Source organism: Pinus tabuliformis, chromosome 1_1 (genome assembly GCF_031772625.1).
Source record: "Pinus tabuliformis cultivar Carrire ecotype Pingquan chromosome 1_1, CPIR1, whole genome shotgun sequence".
NCBI lineage: Eukaryota > Viridiplantae > Streptophyta > Pinopsida > Pinales > Pinaceae > Pinus > Pinus tabuliformis.
The window spans coordinates 384,229,637-384,243,299 of NC_142297.1; the positions used below are offsets into that span (position 1 = coordinate 384,229,637).

At 39.2% G+C, this 13,663-nt stretch overlaps 1 pseudogene; it reads right to left on the reverse strand.

The window, feature by feature from the left end:
- Positions 1-1,848: 1,848 nt before the first annotated feature.
- LOC149213248 (polygalacturonate 4-alpha-galacturonosyltransferase-like) lies at positions 1,849-5,512 on the reverse strand (annotated as a pseudogene).
- Between the last annotated feature and the right edge of the window lie 8,151 nt (positions 5,513-13,663).

Here is a 13,663-nt window from a genome sequence, read left to right on the forward strand (position 1 = left end):
ATTTACATCATGGGAAATATGTGTAAACTCCCAACCAAAGATAAATGGTTTCTAGAATATGATTTTTCTACACATTTCTCTCATCCCATTTCACGTTTCCCTCATCCCATTTCACAATGGCAACCAACAATCCAGATGATGCCATCAGCTACAAATCCTTCTATGCTAAGTATTTATTGTAGCTTTTCTAGAAGATATAGAGCTTGTACCATGCATAAGCATGATACAAATGACTTTCTAATATCCAAAATATCTTTGTTAACTTTGAATAGCAGATTGTCATCATTTGAGGTTTAGGAATCTTCTTAACCATACACAAGGCCATCAATATCTTCTATAGAGTGAAAAGCTTCCTACATATCATACGCCATCCATCATAAGAAATAGTATAAGGCAAAAATATATTAAAAATAAAAAATTTAGCTCACATATTCTACAGTAGGTTCATGAAATTTCATTCAACCCAAAGCTTACTCTGCATTTCATAGAGCATCAATCAATCAAGGGTTTCTGAATGATGCTAGTATAAATTCAAAGGAGAGTTATTTATTTCAGCCATGAGCACAAAGACAGGGAGCACATATAATATAACTAAGGAGTAAGAATGATGATAACTCATACACCATAAGTTTATTATATCTTAGGAGCATATATTAGATGAAATCCTAGCACATTGGCTTCATTGTCAAAAGAGAGATGTCCATGTGGAATTAACTTTCGCTCCATGTGAGACTATTGCAGCATAGCTGCTATAGGAAAATGAAGGAATTGGTCATGGCAGTTAAACACTAAATTGAGCTAGTTTTAGTGTTGTCCAATTAGGGCTATTGCATCTTGTCATAGGCAAAGATTGCAAGACATTTCAACATTACAAAGGAAACAATCCAAGCATAGTCACTCTTTGTTTAGTTAAGTCAAAGCTCATGGAGAATGATATCCAGGCGTTTTAGCATATATTCGACCTCTTTTTGGTAGCAACCAAGAAAGTGAAAAAGCTCGAAGTCTATAATCCAATAGGAGAAGAAAAACTGAGGATAAAAGGAAGTCTACAACACTTGAAGAAACTGAAGTCTGTGACTAATCCGAATCTCAATCTAAAGCTATCTATTTGCAGCAGGATCTGAATATCTTTGGCAAAGAGTCAAGGGTTTGTTGTAGTAGGCAATGATAAGTAATAGAAGGCAAAGAGTCTGTAATTAGAAGTCAGTGTATTATAATAAGAGACTAAACCTACAATAAGGATAGAAATTCAGAAGTTGCTTTTGACTTTAACTAGGCAGAGACTCAACTATTTACCTTGACTTAAAGAGGAGGCCTGACTTGGAGGGAATCTTTGGCCTTGTGTTGGATATCTCATTTTGAATAAATTCAATAAGAGGAGGATTGTTGGGTTTTCCCCTATTGAGCAGTTTTGACCTGCCTTGAAAGCCTAAATCTTTGTGTCTCATAATTCTTTGTGTTCTTGGAAGAACAATCTGTGTAATTACTTATTGAAAGAGAAATATTGACTAACAAAGAAGAGAATACTTATATAGGAGTTTACTTCCAACTATGAAGGAATACAATGAGGACATAAAATTTGTAAATCTTAAGCTTGGCTAGGCCACCACACCTCCAAAAACTTGACTCATTAAGCCATAAACTAGAAACCTTCTGTGGAACTCCAAAAACAAATGAATTAGAATGAATTATCAACCAGAATCAAGGGCCTTTACACTTTACATTTGACAATCTATTATAGTATGGATATTGAGGTCACAACTATTCATTTATATTGCATTGTTGTAAGAAAGGATGATCATATTTTATATATTTTGTCTAGTAAGGCCTGCACTTCGTCATTGCCAGCTATAACCAAGGTTTCATGTTCCCATTGTAATGAGCAACAACTGCATTGTCAATCTCTAAACAGTCCACGCTAGGATTATATCCTAAGCCCAACACATGCGAAGACTTGTCCAAAGGATGAGTCAAGCCACAAAACATTCAATCCAGGGGGTAGTGTTCCAGCTTCCACAACACTCTATCCCCACTCTGACATAGAATAAAAGAAAAATTTAGAAATCAAAAAAAGAAAAACCCATTAAGTTTTCTAGCTAATTACTTCAGATTTACTTCAAATACTTTAAAGTAAGCATCATAGGAATTAACATAAATAAACCACACTACACACTTACCATGTTCTGACACTTGTGACATATTCCAGTTATATCTTGTTTCTCCCATTCTTTGATATCAAATACATTCATCCCATATGCCCAACCAGAAGCATTAGGATCAAAGTGCCTGGCTATGTGCGGATTGGAAAAATTAAGATATTTGTCAAACCAACAAAAGCTTTCTCCACAAGTTTCCACTGAACCATTAACCTTTCCATGAAGATCTACTGACCAAAAGGGAGTCAAATCTTTCTGCACCACAACATCATCATCCAAGAAAAGGATCTTGCCCATTTTCAGATAAACTTGTGGAAGATAAAAATGAAGATGATTTAGCATGGATAAATATTTTGGATTTATATATTTCAAATTCGAGGAACGTGCTAAGAGTGTAGTCGAGTGAACTGCCTTGAAATAATACTCTTTCATAGCTATGGATTCATGTTGGTGAAGTGCAGGGCAATAGGAGGAATTGAGCCATTTAAAATCATCAACATTTTCTACATGTATTGTAACGTTCCATAGGGGATTAAGTAAAAACCACATTTTCATGGCCCCAAAATTTAACTTGTCTGTGATGAGATGAAATACATATTTTTCAGATTCTTGCAAACACATGTAAATCACCTACAATGAGATCCAAATATTAAATGTAAAATGAAGCAAAACTATTGGAATTCCAAACTTTAGAGTAATTTAAATTAATAACACTTCACCTTAGATTTCATGACAGTTGAATTCACAACCACAGATGTAGCCAATACATTGTCAAAAAATAATGCATAGTGATAAAGATTCGGATCCTCCAACTTGTTCTTTTTAGGAAATTATTGCTTTTCAAGTGGAAGAAAGTAATAATCTATGGTTAATTGCATGGAAAGACAGTGCAGGCCCTTCGGAATAGACTTTGTTGCCACCTGACTTAAAAATTTACTTTTTCCAAGTTCCTTACTTTCTCGTCTGCACACTGAAGCATGGCTTGCAACTTCTTTGCTACTATCGCATAGCCATAAAATTGTTCTCTAGCCTTGGATAGGACATGACCCATAGCCGTGATCTTCTTAGGTGCACTAAAACATTCATACCAATTATTGGTCATGAAAAAGAGAATGAAAAGCAGAAATATTGACACACAGGCTATAACTTTAAAAGAAACAAAGGATATGAACACCAAATTCAAATGGAAGCACTTACTACTCTTGATTTAGAAGCATCCAATGCGAAAATCCAGGGGGTAGTGTTCCAAACTTCCACAACACTCTATCCTAATTCTGACATGCAATAAAAGAAAAACTTAGAAATCGAACAAAGAAAAACCCATTAAGTTTTCTAGCTAATTACTTCAGATTTACTTCAAATACTTTTAAGTAAGCATCACAAGAATTAACATAAATAAACCACAATACACACTTACCATGTTCTGCCACTTGTGATATATTCTAGTTATATCTTGTTTCTTCCATTATTTGAGATCAAATACATTCATCAAGGTGCCTCGCTATGTGCAGATTGGAAAAATTGAGGTATTTTTCAAACCGGTGAAAGCTTTCTCCACAAGTTTCCACTGAACGATTAAACTTTCCATGAAGATCTATTGAGCACAAGGGCGTCAAATCTTTCTGCACCACAATATCATCATCCCAGAAAAGGATCTTGTCCAATCTGGGATAAACTTGTGGAAGATAGAAACGAAGATGATTTACCATGGATACATATTTTGGATTTATATATTTCAAATTGGAGGAACGTACTGAGAGTGTAGTCGAGTGATCTGCATTGAAATAATACTCTTTCATAGTTGTGGATTCAAGTTGGCGAAGCACAGGGTAATAGGAGGAATTGAGCCATTTAAAATCATCAACATTTTCTACATGTATCTAAAATCATCAACATTTAAAACCACATTTTCATGGTCCCAAAATTTAACTTGTCTGTGACAAGATGAAATACATGTTTTTGAGATTCCTGCAAACACAATAAATCACCTATAATGAGATCCAAATATTAAATGCAAAATGCAACAAAACTATTGGACTTCCAAACTTTAGAGTATTTTAAATTAATAACACTTCACCTTAGCATTCATGACAGTTGAATTCACAACCATAGATGCAGCCTATACATTGTTAGAAAATAATGCATAGTGATAAAGAGTTGGATCCTCCAACTTGTCCTTTTAAGGAAATTTCGCTTTTCAAGGGCAAGCAAGTAATAATCCATGGTCAATCACATGGACAGATAGTGCAGGCCCTTGGGAATAGTCTTTTTTGCCAACTGACTTAAAAATGTACTTTGCTTTTTCAAGGTCCTTACTTGCTCGTCTGTAGACTAAAGCATGGCTCACAACTTCTTTGCTACTGTCGCACAGTCATAAAATTATTCTCTAGCCTTGGATAGGACATGACCCATAGCCTTGATCTTCTCAAGTGCACTGAAACATTCATATCAATTATCAGCCATGAAAAAGAGAATGAAAAGTAGAAAGATTGACACACAGACTGCAACTTTAAAAGAAACCAAGGATATGAACACCAAATGCAAATGGAAGCACTTACTACTCTTGATTTAGAAGCACCAATGCAAAAACTATTACCTTTAAGGTAGATCAGAATCTGCATTAGCCTCACCCAATGTACGCTGACATTCTTTAATACGAAGCATCAATTCATGGTATAAATCAAGATTATTCCTAGCCAGGGAAATGCTTGAATACACCCTAGCCATGATCAGTTGGTCTCGCATGAATCTAACAGTGGAGTCAAAATTCTCATTCTCATTCTCCCGCCTCCAAATGCTGTATTTTCCCAAGATAGTAGAATCTACCTCCTTGGAACCTTTAATTGCTACATTTTCAAGCTCAACTCATTTTTCTTCATCCTGTTGAATCAGATCTGTTGAGCTTTTCTCTGTCCTCTTTTGTCTCAATTGTTGTAAGAATTAAACTATTATAAGTTAAAGCATACTATGCTAAAATCTAAGAAAGATAATTTATTTTTATTGGAGAAGTAACATTCAAAAAGGATTTTGGAAAATAATATAACAATTCCCTTTTCCATGAGAATAAAAAGTAGCGATCTAGTGCAGCAAATAATTTTACCCTCCGTGAAACTTTTGTTGGAATTTCTTCAAGCTGTAATGGTCTGCATTACAACAGCCATTGTCCTGGGAGTTTGACTAGACATTACCTTACAGTAGGCTACCAACATCAGAGGTCAGTTAACCAGGGAAAATCAAAACTTACCATCAAGAGCATTCTCTTTGACGTCTCGATGTTCACTCCCTGTGTCATCCTCTTGAAACCTCGTAAGAAGTTCTTCGTCAAATGTTGGAAGTTTTTTTCTACACCTTGTCATTCATTTTACCCCCCTCAGGATTTTCCTTTCCTTCTTCATTGAAGATCACACCATCTTGTTGCGAATGTAACCTTTCTGAGCTGTCTCTAGAAGTCGTTTGCCTCTGCTTGATGTACACCGTTAGAAATAGAGAAGCACCCCTGCCAATGTCAGTTTTCACTTCTTGCTTAATATAACCCTACTCAACTACATAGATCATCCTCACATAGGTTTCCTTACATGTTCAATAGAGAAAATAACCAAAAACTTCACCAATCGTACATCAGAGTTAGTAATATCCCTTTCATTTACTTTGTAGGGCTTTTCTAATACCCATGAGGAATATAAATCATTCCGTCCAACAATATTTAAGTTTAGAGTTCCCGAGTCCTCTGTGTTAGCTGTTATGACATAAATCACCTGCCCAATAAATAAAATTTATTTTCAATTCTCTGCTCAATAGGGGAGAAATTATATTTAAGATATCCAAATGCAGCAGGTTTCTTATACTTGCCTCCTTTGGGAAGAGAGAGTCAATGCTCTCTGTTAAACTCTGCTTTCTCCAGTCATCTGCCTATTCGTGTGAACCCAACAGATAAATAGATAAGAGCGATTTTAAACATATGACAGAGCTCCAGTGTCTTCAATAATTCCTCTCTATTTCAATCCACTTAGGTCGATTAAATTTCAGTTTAGGGACATTATTTATTTTATGGGATTAGATTAACGTAAGTGCAAGTGCATTGCCCGGATCCTGAAAAAGAACAAAATGGCCATAGAAAAATAGAATTGGTTTTGAAGATGTGGAAGGAGAATACCATTCTAATAGATCCATCTCCTGAGAAGTTGTGCCTTACTATTTTAAATGACAAAAAACGCATAAAAGGTCAGGTAGAAAGACTTGATGGAGAAGAATATCTATAAAAATACTGAAACGCTAAAAAGGGGGTTGCTTTGCTATCATGCATATGCTAAGATTGAGATTTCAATACACATCAACAATAAAATGGTGTGTATAATATCTATCCTTTGTTTTGGAAAATGTGCTCTGAACACTGTGCGAAAAGTGTGGAAATGATATGTATAGCAAAAAGTAGCTGGTGAACAAGATTGTAATTGTGAATTGGGTCTAGGTTGGGTGGATCAGAACTAGTTTTAGCTTGACTGATGAGAAGTGGATTTAGCTTTATGGATGGAAAGTGGGTCTGGCTTGGATAATGAGTGGACGGGAAGAATGATTGTTACCCTTCCCACCCTGATTCAATTCCCACAAGATTCAATTCCCATGAGTAAGATGTTGAACTAAACTCTTAACAAATATATTTTGATAATACCCATCCAGCTTATGTAGAATCCAGCACACCCTTGTTGTGGGGAAAAATGCCTATGCAAGACGCTCCTATCCACCTAAGGTGTGACAGTGCCTTAGCAAAAAACAGAGACAACTATTCTAGTATTCTTCCTTTATGAATTAAGAATGAAGAGAGATGAATGGACTAACTGGTGTCTTCCATTTGTCCCTCGATCCAGTTTCTCTTCTCTTTGGGAGTTCACAGCTACTTGTCTTCTCGCTCGCCCAGCTTCAACAGGTCTCTGCAAGATTACAAGAGAAGAACACTACACAAAGACATAGATTCATAAACATAACTAGTTCGGGATTAGAAGTAAAATAAACATACTAATGCAATCATACATCAAAGAGACATCAGTATATAGGAGAAACCAAGATAGCTTTATTGATGAATAACAAGGTTCAGGAAGAGATACAACCCAGAGGGCTCCAATCCAGCATCTCCTTCCCAGCAAAATGGAATTCCTATCTTCACCTCCCTTCAAAGCATTAAGCACCCAATGATTCCAGTCTCAAACCAACAACAATTCTTTGCAATAACAAAATTCCAGCCTCCAGATATCATGGAGGAGAGATCCATATATAGATGTTTTGGAGAGAGGATGAGTCAGCTTGAGATCTGACTAGTGTCCTCTCCCTCTGTCAGTTCTTGATTCCACTTGGAGGTTCTTGCTTCCACTTGGAGATTTGGAACCTCTTACTCATCACCAGTCGAATTCCCTGAGGCAAGTGTCATTTTGGAAGCTTCCTGGGTTTTGACACCTTGAGAAATGAGCTTGCCACATGTCCACTCTCGCTCAGCGCAGGTAGCCAGTGTTGGCTTTGACATTTAGCGCAGGTAGCCAGTGTTGCGATTGACATTCAGCGCAGATAGTCAGTGGAGCCATTGACATGATCCTGAATTGACTTGTTTTTGAGCAGTTTTTGGTGGAGAACTTCTGTGAATTGCTGTGGTTTGTTAGCCTTGTTCCTCTAGGGGTAGGAACAACATGTTTAGGGACTTTGGATCCCTTAGATTATGGACATTTCATGCTCAGTGCTGTAAGGCACAAAAATGTCTATAACAGTTGCCAAGTATGAGGCCGTTTATCGGGTGAAATGCTTTATCCAGGAGGGTCCGAAGTTCATCCAATGCTGGGAGGAGACCTGTAATAAGATACAATACAATACATTATTTTTCATACTGCTTTCATGATCTAGCTGAGGCAGGCATTCCCATGCTCAGCTTTATAAATTCATTTTCTGTACATAGAACAGACAATCGTCTGATGGTAGACTGATAATTTTGATGAAATTATCATCCTTTGAGTAGGATGATCATCTGCTGCAATGATGTACATGTCAAATGTCTTTATCTTTCCTGAATATATATCGCAACTCGGATGGATGAAACTAGATCCGGGGTCTTGAAACTCGTTCGATCTTCATTCTAAGTACAAGTCGATCCATGTGAGAATTGTTCTGAAGTCAAACATGGAAAGACATCGCTTGATTACCGGTCAATGAGGTAAACCGTTAACAAGCGCGAGAGGAATCACCGATAATGATAATGACCCTCAAGGTACTGCAATACAATTCACGTGGTGTGAATAAAGGACTTGGCGTCGATCACCACGCAAAATCTTCTGGTCGAAGGTCATTGATGTATACCTGTCGCCGGAAGTGAGAAACTTGCCATTGAGGCATGCAAGCTTCAAAGTACTGAAAGGGTTGTTCCTAGATCAACTTCTTGGATAATGAACTGATGTCGACAAGAAGTGATCCGTCAAAGGAGGGCCTTAATGTATCCCACATCAGTGACACGAAACGGAGCTAATGATTTTGATGGAGGTGAAAACGATCTGTGACATATGATTCAGGGTGGCGGTCATGAACGGATGAAGGATAATGTATGGCAGTGGATGGGACACGGTTGACTATTTCTGAACGACTTCTCTTGAACATATGGCGACATTGATGTGATGGATCGGTAGCATTACCCCAATTATGGATGGTATGGCGAGACCATGGTGATGTGACCGGTGAATGAAACAACCCAACCTGATTGTGGTACGGAGGAAAAGTGTCATGCTCAAGAGCGACTTGCTACCATCAAAGTTTTCTTGAGTTTCTCCCAATTTTTCCCCAGTCATTGCTGACCAGTACCTCTTTATTTTTGTCAAGCTTGAGGAGGATAATATATGCTTGTTCTATAACCTGCCCTTCGGGCAAGCCCATCGCTATGTTTTAACGAGCTTAGCGATAGTGAAACTCGTTCTCATCTAAAGACAAGTTTGTCGCTATTTAGTGATTTTAATGAGTCTAACGACAAGGATAACTCGGTCCTTTTCATTTTTAGAGAGTCTGAAAAGGTACATAAAGTTAACTCCAAAATTCCTTTTTCGTCATCTAATCCCTTAAGTCCGAAAAAGTATAAAACAATACAGAAGGGATGAGTTTTTGATAGTTTTAACGAGCCGAACAAACAAGCGCTCGATCTTTTTGTGCAATAATCCCTCAGGTCCAAAAAGATTAAAATCTAGAGGAGGGATAGCACTTCCTGTCGCTTTAACGAGCTGGAAGGCCAAAACTCGGCAATCTTTTCATATTTTACGAGTCAGTTGAAAAGAGCTTAAAGAAGACTCATCTTTTGAGGAACGAGTGATAAACATGGTTAGCAGCTGATTCCAGGTACAGGTTGGAATTTTCCAATCAGGACAGTGTCACAAGGATGGCTAGGTGAAATCACTCTTCACAGCTATTCCTCAAAATGGGTAAACAATCATATGGAGGTGAACGATCGGCCAAATGAAAAGTGGAGGTGATGGTGCAAACACGACCAATGCTTTAATGGCAGATAAGGTGACATTCACAGTGGTTATTTACCGGAAGATAGTTCATTTTTTAACGAGCTTGAATGCGGAAAAACACTGTTCAATCTTATGTTTATTTTTTAACGAGCATGAACTATGTGCTAAAACGGCTCGGATCTTGCGTTTATTTTTTAACGAGCATGAACTGTGTGCTAAAACTGCTCGAATCTTGCGTTTATTTTTTAACGAGCATGAACTGTGTGCTAAAACTGCTCGTTTATATGGTCAAATTTTGATTTTTTACCATAACTAGCTTTGCTCTTTTCAAAGATAGTACTGTATTTTCAATTGCTGCATCAAACTTAGTTAGAAATGAATAACATTTGTTTGAAAATGAGATTAAAAACCCTAATATTTCGCTTTGAACTACGTAAAAAGCAATTAATAAGTGTTTTTACCTCTCATTTTACCATTTCATTTAAACTTGGTTTGTTGGAGCTTTGGAGGTGCCTCTTCCCCCTTGATTTTCACCAGCTGATTTCGGGAGATTCTGCGGACGATTTTCGGCACCGTCTGGACCAGGTAGGAGCTAAACCTTAGCTCTTTCTTTTCATGGTTTCATTTTTCCCTTCTGTGCCTGTTTTCCTGCTTCCCTGAGCCCCTGGGGTTTTGTTAGGGTGCTCTGCCATCAGCGCAGGTGGTTCACTTGAAACCTGCGCTGAATGTCAAGCTGCCTTAAGGCAGTTTGACCTTCAATGCAGGTGGAACACTGACTATCTGCGTTGGGCACCGAAAACTGGTTTTGTTGCACAGTTTTTGATGAAAATTTCGCCAGTTTCTCATCAAATCCGGGATCTTACTCTTTCTCTTTTTTGTTTTGCAGAGACCTTTGAGCAAAATGACCCTTACATGGCAAGAACGAGAACATGAAGAAGAGGACATGATTTCCCTCCATGATCCTGTCACGGTGAACGCGCTGCGGAACTGTGGCCTGCTGAAGTTCTTCCGTATCTCTAGTATGAGAGCACAGATCTCCTTACTGCAGTATATGCTTGATGCTTGGGATCCTATCAACCAAGTATTCTAGATTAGGGGTAAATCCATCCCCTTGACCATAGTAGACATTTAATTCTTGACTGGGTTGTCAAGGCGGGGTGCCCCCATTTCTTTGTCAGGTTCGGCTCGAGGGAATGACTCCGTGAGAGATTACGTCCGCCAGTATTGCAGGGAAGGATCTCAGCCGAGCAGAGACGGCAAGGTCGTTATTCGTGAGATTACTGACAGGTCTTTCAGGTCCATTCTGTATACTATTGGTAGGATGGTCGGTAGTGCATCTCTTCATGTTTCCAACAGATCTTATGTGCAGCACGCCTTGGAGTGTCTCCAACCGAAAGTATTCAACTGGTGTGATGCAGTACTACTTCAGATGAAAAGTCAGTTGACCAAGGTAAAGGACGGGAAGTTGAAGAACTTTGGATTTGGTTCTATTTTGACTGCCTTTGCCTTGGAAAAGATACCACTGATGCAGCCTCAGTATATTGCACTCGACTTGCCTTCTCCTACCGAGCCACGCATGCAGAGATGGGTTGATCACATGTCTAGGCATGCTGGTCAATCTCAGATTTCTTTCACTGATATCTTCTTCAGGTGGTTCGAGCGTCAGGAGATGGTCTATTCCGAGTATCCATATGTTGGCATGGATTTCCGAGGTGATCCGGATTTGGTATTACCGGATGGCGAACAGTGGGGCGCTATTGGTAAAATCTTCGACCATATCACTGTTTACTGTTTTTATTCATAATGTTTCTGTGCTTTACTCTGTCAAGACTTTAATCAAACTCTTGTGTGCATGCAGATGTTGGTCCTGTTCGTCCAGTAGTTCGCCTGAGAGCGCCAGTCGTTGCCCCAACAGGGGAGCCTGCTGGGAGGGTTATTCTTCGTGACCTTGACGTGGCCGAGACCCTTACAGCTATGCAGGAGCAGGTTGAGATCCTTACTCTCGGTATTCCGGATGTACGGATCGACGAGTTACCTTTACAGTTGCAGCGGCATACTACTGGTGTGCCTAGACGATGGACTCGTCTCTTGCGCATGATTGCACAGGCCGTGACATGCTATCATGAGCATCACTAGGCTAGGGTGCCCCCTAGCATTTTTGAGTTTTTGGGTCATGCGACCAATTTTTGTCTTGGTTAAGAACATCATGTGTAAACGATAAACAACTTTTGTATATATATTTTGATTTTCGGGGTTTATTCTGGTTGAGTTATATGATCCACTTGTACAACATTGATGATGCATTTCTTTTTATAAATGTCGCAAATGTTTATCTAACACATAGTTTGCTAATGAGTTGGTTAATGTGTTCAAGTTTCTGGAAATATGTTGGTATTGAATTAAATCAAACTGTCTTTCCAAAATCTTAACCCTTAGAAACATACGATAAATGGCTAGATTGCGGACGGAATATATACCATTGAGTTGTAGTATCACGAGTTGTGAGTCTAGCCTGACGATTAGTCGGTGTATACCACGGGTGATGGCATCAGAGAGTAGTTCTATCAACGCGCTATACTCAGCGATGTTATTCGTTGATTGCCCAATACACACACCTCTGAAACTTACTAACTCGCCGCTTGGATAAAAAATGGCCCAGGCCGCGGAGGACAGGTTCCGTGAACTACGACTTGCTCCGTCAGAATATCCCACACATGTCTCAGAAAGGTTTGACATCTGCAATAAATGTAAAAAGGTGGATTACTCGACCAAAACAAACACTTTAGCGAAAACAAAATACAACAAAAGCACACAGGTTACTATTTAAGCATAGTAACGCTTGAGGTACAACCCATTGCGGGGTTGCGCCAGTGGAATTCCGTCATAATCCATTAACTCGTAGGCTCCTTTTACTAACACTCGTTTAACAATATAGGGGCCCATCCATAAAGAATTAAATTTACCTGCACCCAATTTGTCGGATTCTTGGTCGTAAAGCAAGACCAAGTCACCTTCTAAGAAGACACAGGGTTTGACATTCTTGTCGAACTGCGCCTTGACTCGTTTCTTATGGGCTTCGTTAGCCAAAGCGGCATCACGACGGGTTTCATCCAATTGGATTAGTTCCAAGAAACGGGTCTCTTCTTCTGAAGTTCCGAGGAGGATATCAATTGCGAGTTTAAGAGATGAAATTTCGCACTGGACTGGTAAGACTGCTTCCAGGCCATACACCAGTTGGAAAGGTGTGAACCCGGTCGCATTTCTTATTGATGTTCGGTAAGCCCACAAGGCTGAGTACAGGATTAGGTGCCACCTTCTTTTGTGAACTCCGATCATCCTTTACAACATACGCTTCAGGACCTTGTTGATCGCTTCAACTTGTCTGTTGGCTTGCGGATAATACGGGGTAGAGCTGTCGTGAGATAGCCCTAGCTTGGCAGCTAATTCAACCATCATGTGATTGCGAAAATGCGATCCATGATCTGTAACTATAGCCTGTGGTACGCCGAACCTGGCGACTACATGATTGAAAAAGAAAAGGGCAGCTGTTTCACCAGTGTTATCTAATGTAGGCATCGCCTCGGCCCATTTGGTAAAATAGTCAACGACGACTATAATATACCCATGCCCCCCGGTCGACGTGGGGTTACATTGCATGAAGTCGATGCCCCATTTGGCGAAAGGCCCAACAACAACTATTGGTTGTAATGGTGTGGGTGGTCTTCTGGTTTTTCTATCAAAAATTTGACAAGCATGGCAACTTCTGACTGCGATTATGCAATATTTGAACATGGTTGGCCAGAAGTATCCTGCTCGTAAGATTTTTTGTGTTGTTGCATATCCAGATTGATGCCCCCCACACGCGCCTGAATGACACTCATTCAGGGCTTTTTCGGCCTCCTCATGGGTGAGGCACCTCCTTAGAACTGTATCGATACCACGACGGTAAAGCGTATCACCGACGATCATGTAGTCTTTTGCTTGGTATCGTATACGTTTCTGTTCAGAGTGCGAGGTGTTAGGCCTGAAATT